Raw genomic sequence first — 5,932 nt, 5'->3', positions numbered from 1 at the left:
ACAAAATTTATGCTTGTGCATTTTTGTTGGCAATGTATTATTAGACTTTATACTCTATTTTGGTTATAAACTATCATTGTAGTAGTAGAATGTTGTTAATTTTTAGTAGTGTGGTAAATTATTAAACTCTTTGTTTAAACCATAGCTTTATTGGGAATAGTTGATTTAATTTATTGTTTATGGTTAGTTCATATGGGATTATTATATTGGTAAAGAAAATAGGCTTATATTGTGTTGTTGAGTTTTTGTTGTTTATCTTGGACATGTGTCATGTATGTTGAAGCTTCCTTGTTTTTGACTATTTTTAATATAAAAAATAATATGAATTAAAAAAATGTAAATATGAGCATATTTTAGATTTATAATATTTTAATAAATGAGAAAATTCACTATTTCTTATATTCTTCTTTCGATGAAAAAGGAATTATTAAAACAAATGACCATTATAGTTGATTAGTTGACACACTTTAATATATACCACATTTGATTTGTAATTAATGTAACATATGATTCCTCACATTCAAAATATATGTTTATTAAACTAGTTTATAGTATATACATAAATAGAAAATGGTAATAACCTACTTAACTAGAAATTTAAATAAAAAATGATCATTCACACTGTTTGCATTTTGCTTGTGCTAATTCTGAATCTCCTGACCTTATAATTGTTGTTTTAACAGAAGAGAAACATTATTTTTAATTGTTTAAAAATATTTTCTTTTAAATATGAATAGGTTAAACGATATTATATTGAAATTTTGACTGAATTAGGCCATGTCTTGTAATGAGGTGAATTTTAAATACGAAGCGAATATGATTCTCTTTGTTTCTTTCAAGCTCAACGGCAAATTAGAAAACATATAACTATGCTGTTATCATGATGGATGAACTACATAAAATAATTACAACGATTAACGTATTTGCGAACATATATAGTGCAATACGTCAGTGAACACAACAATCTTCTGTTTGTTTAGGAGCAATTTGCACTACTTTTGAAACTAAGAGACATTATTACAGTTGCGAGATCTGGAAAGAGGAACGAGATCTTTTTATAATGATATTTTTACAGAACTGAAGGCTGATTTTGAAATAAATGTGCTATAAATATAGAGGAAAATGGTTGAACTGAAGGCTGATTTTGAAATAAATGTGCTATAAATATAGAGGAAAATGGTTAAACCCAAATTAAATGTGTATTGTATTGCTGAAAAAATGGGTCAAATTATATTAGAACGCATAATCATATTTTCCAAGCAATAAAGACATATGTGCAATTTGTAGCTTTACGTGCCTCTGCTAACAACATGCTTTAGAGGCTTGCATTTCACTAAGAGCTGATGAAATGAACATTGGATACTCCTGGCTATTTTTATCATATTTTGAAATACTACGTTGATGAGAAAGCAATCGAATCGGGAACAATTTTTTTTTCAAATCAGTCCAGTACAAAGTTCTCATAGAAAAATTCTTTAATTCGGTTGAACTTATTTAAGTAAAAACAATTATATAAGCAAATGTTTATTTAAATTTTAAAATATACAAAATCGAGTTTAAATTTAGACATTTTATAAACATAACAATTTGTAGAAGTTTTTTATAATTTTGCCAGCTCATTACAAGCTATAAGATTCCAGTATGTGACTAGAATAGGAGAATAATTTGTATATATACACAGTGGTATAGTTCGGTTGGAACATAACCTACAGTTTGGTGCAAAATAAGATAATGATTCGCGCTGTTTCGATTTTGCTTGTGCTCGTTCTGTATTGTGCAGACGCCAAAGCTCAGCGGTGCTCGCCTGCTCCATCTGTGCAATGCGGAAGCCATGAATGCGAGATCTTCAATTACGAGGCCATCTGGGAGGACCGTTCTTCTTGCAAGGCGGCCAACGTTGCATTACCCACTTCAGAAGCCCAGCTCCTGCGCGCCGTTGCCCACGCTGTTCGAAACAAGCAGAAGATCAGAGTGGTGAGCAAACACGCTCACAGCATCTCAATGCTTGTCTGCGTTGACAGAAAAGGGCTCATCATTTCAACACAGAATTATGACTCCGTCATTGAAGTGAACAGCGAGGCCATGACAATCACAGTCCAAGCCGGAGCGCTGATGAGAGACGTGATTGAAGCAGCTGCAAAGCACGGCCTCGCTCTGCCCGCAGTGACTTACATAAGCGGAGTTTCTGCAGCCGGTGTTATTTCCACCGGAGCCCACGGCAGCAGCTTTGCTGGGAAAGGCGGTGGAGTTTATGAATACGTGGTGGGAATGAGAATCGTAGTTTCTACGTCTCCCTCAGAAGGGTATTCAAAGATCTTAGTTTTGACCGAATCAGATGAAGATCTCAAAGAGGCAAAATTGTCACTGGGAACACTGGGAGCGATTTCAGAGATCACATTCGCTCTGGAGCCAATGTTTAAAAGATCTGTTTCCGTCTCGGTGAGGGATGATCGCGATCTGGAAAACGAAGCCGAACGCTTTCTCAGAGCTCACATATTTGGTGACATAAATTGGATGCCTTCACACCGGAAGGCGATTTTTGCAGAAATCTACCGAGTTTCTGTTGATGTTGTTGGAGACGGCAGCAGCACGGCCATAGGTAGTCCCACCAGAGTGTCTGACATTGAAACAAATGCTTCTCTAGGTATGTGCTCTTTAACCTTGTCATTCTTCTCCTTTTTTAAATGGCTGACATCTATGATTGAGAGTATCCATTCTAGTTTTGTGAGTTTGCACCACAATCTCCATCCTTTGGGGCAAGATTCCGTTGTCATTTTTTTACCATGTGAGAGTTTTGCATCGGACAATTTCCAATCATTCAATTTTACCAATAGACAAAAGATCTATTAATTTGAATCTTATTTGATTACGTATCAAGCTTTCAATCCTTAATCTTCTTCTGCTAAAAGCAGACAGGTATGAAGTATTGGTTCCCTGCTAAGAGCGCTAGTCGAATGATTCTTATCTTGATATGATGCAATCTTATTTTATAACAAATCTTCGTATATGCTTTAACCTTTGGATCTGTTCTTTTATAATTGGCTGAATCCCCTCTTTTTGAGTGGAGGACTGAGATATATATTCTGATTTGAATGATTTGTATAGGTTTCCTGTTTCATTCTTTATCAAGTATGTGTATTTTGCATTCAGTTAAGACTTTATTTCTGCAGTCTCATTTAGAATCCTTCAATTCCATCAGCAGACTAGAGATTTATAGATTTCAATCCGATTGTAAAACTTACTAATTTTCTTTAATTTTAACATTTCAATCCATTTTTTAATAGGTGAAATCTCGTTAGTTATGAACTAAAGACTCATGGATATATATTTTTCTAAATTTGTCCAATATATGATTCTGGCCCCATCTCTTATAATGTGACAAAGACTCAGGAATACTTTTTTCAAACCATTCTAATTCACCAATACAATAAAGACCTATTATTTGCTCAATTTTTTTTTTAAATGGAGATTCAGCTTTTTTCCCCTAGCCCAAGGCATGTCGGGGGCTTTGCACTCAGCAAGACTTGATTCTTGATGGGCTCTTTGTGAACCTTTAAACTTCACTAGTAGACCTCCCTTTTATTATTATTTTTATTTTGATTTGAATAATAGAAGCTTTGTTATAAAAATGCATCTTATTTGGTTTGTGTTTGCACTTCAGTTGATTCAATACAGGCAAAAGCAAATGTGACTGCAATTTGTGACCGGGTCGGAAGCAGACTGCTTCAATAGCCGGCGGGCGGCAACGGGTTTCTGAATGACGGGAAACTTTTCACCAGCTACCCAGTGGTGGGTTTCAATCACCGTATGCAGACATCTGGTGACTGCGAACGAGTTTCTGAGCAAACGGATGGGAGTTGTACACCGACCCAGATATTAGATAAGAATAAGACAACATGTGTGTGGGATCGCTGCATCCACACAGCTAAGCTCTTTAACATTCAATTTGGAGTGCCTTTGTCTCGATTCCGAGAAGTCGTAGAGGATGTAAAGAAAATAAGAGATATGGATCCCCAAAGGCTGTGCGACACAACTACGATGGTTATAAAGTCTCTTAAGAAGTCTGAGGCGTACTTGCAACCTTCTAAGGATCAGGTGAGGTTCGAATATTTATCTTACCGACCAAGAGAAGCCGGGACGCCCAAGTGGAATGGAGATGTGTTTCAAGAGATGGAGCAAATGGTGATTGAGAAGTATGGAGCCGGGCTGCACTGGGGAAAGTCTGGAGGTCACTTGTTCGGAGGGTTGGCTCAACGGCAGTGAACTTGACAAAATCTTTAAAGGTGAAGGCGAGATTTGATCTGAACAGAGTATTTTCCAACGATTGGACCGATGGTTTGTTCGAAATTGGAGGGACAGGTGTGGAGGAGTTGAGAGATGGATGTGCACTAGACAAGATGTGTAAATGTAGGGAGGATAAACATTGTGCTCCAGATAAAGGATTTCTTTGCAAGCCAGGGAGAGTATGGACGAATGCTTGTGTTTGTAGAAAGGTTAATTGAAAATATTGTCGTTTCATCCCTAAACATTTCAGAACTAGTTTTTTGAGTAACTGGTTCTATGTTCAAGAGTTTTTCAAAATAATAAACAAATTCTACTTTTAGAATTAAACTATTCTCCCTCACAAACAACGATGGATTTTTTTCTTACATCTTTCAAATTCATTTTCTTCTTTAAAGAAACACATTTTTAATAGAATTTATTGCAACCACAATTTGGTGTATTCATCAAGATTCACTTCTGGAAATGTTTTCAGTGTAGAGATTATAGTGCTCAAAATATATACAGAATACTTCGAAATCCGTTCATTCAACAAATAAAAAGGTGTTTGAATCTTTAAATTGCATAAGCTAGAATATAATTTTTAAAAACATATTTTGACGAACCGACCATAGAAATGTATGTATCTTAGTTTATAATTCAGAAGGTAAACTTATTCAAACTAGTAATTAATATTAAAGTATAATGTCATGTTTTGAAAATGGCTTAACAACTGCTAGTATATTAAAAATGAATTTTCTATTAGATTATTTATTTGACTACTCAACAATAACAAGTATGTTGATAATGAAATTATTATTATTTAATCTGACAAAAGATTTGGAATCTAAATATATATTTTTATAATACTATTAGTATTGAGTCTTTTTGATAGGTCACCAATTTCAATACTACTCCAATTAAGCAAGCTTGACCATGGAGTTTTCTCCAAGGTTAAGCCTTCTTGGGTGGAATCTCATTTGTGAAAATTTCAACATGTTTTGTGCTTTATGAACCATTTATATAGACATCCATTAATGTATCAATTGATAAATAGGAAACATTTTTGCCAAGTTAAAATATGATAACCTTGTCAATATTCAACTATTTGGTTTTCAAATCAAGCTCACTAAGCCATGTTCCATTTGGAGCTATTTAAAAGATCTCATCTCTCACAAGAATGAATCAAATGCTTAACTCTGATTGCATTTAGGTGATGTTCAAAGAGCTGATCCATTTGACTTTCCCAAGACACCATCAATCTGAGTACTAATCTAAACTACATTCTGATGCAGAGGGATTTTAAAACTTCATAAAATCAGGTTGCACATGCATGCATGCAGATTTTCATAAATTTTTCTCAACAAATGGTCAACACATAATGATGTTGCCCATTCAAATCTGCAATACAATTGGGTTTTCCTATAACATTATATGAGATAACAATACAAGAACAAATCAATGCATGAAACTAAAGAGGATCCTCCACCAGCTAACAAAGACTAATGGAGGATCTTTAGAAAACCTCCATGGAAAGGCCACTCTCAAAACAATAGAGAGATACGACTGATGGGAAATGAAAAGTAAGAAAATGCTAAACTATTAAGATTTGATTTTCAAATTTCTTCCAAAATGTAGATCTATATACAAATAGAAAAATGTATGTAGAATA

General features: G+C 34.5%; 1 pseudogene; it reads left to right on the top strand.

Annotated features, from left to right (window-relative positions):
* Nucleotides 1-1,731: 1,731 nt before the first annotated feature.
* Nucleotides 1,732-4,502, top strand: LOC149546698 (L-gulonolactone oxidase 3 pseudogene; annotated as a pseudogene).
* The last annotated feature ends 1,430 nt before the right edge of the window (nt 4,503-5,932 follow it).

The sequence above is a fragment of the Cupressus sempervirens genome, chromosome 7, assembly GCF_028749045.1.
Source record: "Cupressus sempervirens isolate cs-2001-9-10 chromosome 7, ASM2874904v1, whole genome shotgun sequence".
In the NCBI taxonomy this organism is placed as follows: domain Eukaryota; kingdom Viridiplantae; phylum Streptophyta; class Pinopsida; order Cupressales; family Cupressaceae; genus Cupressus; species Cupressus sempervirens.
Note: the sequence above shows the minus strand (reverse complement) of the source record. Positions and strands in the feature narration are given on the sequence as shown.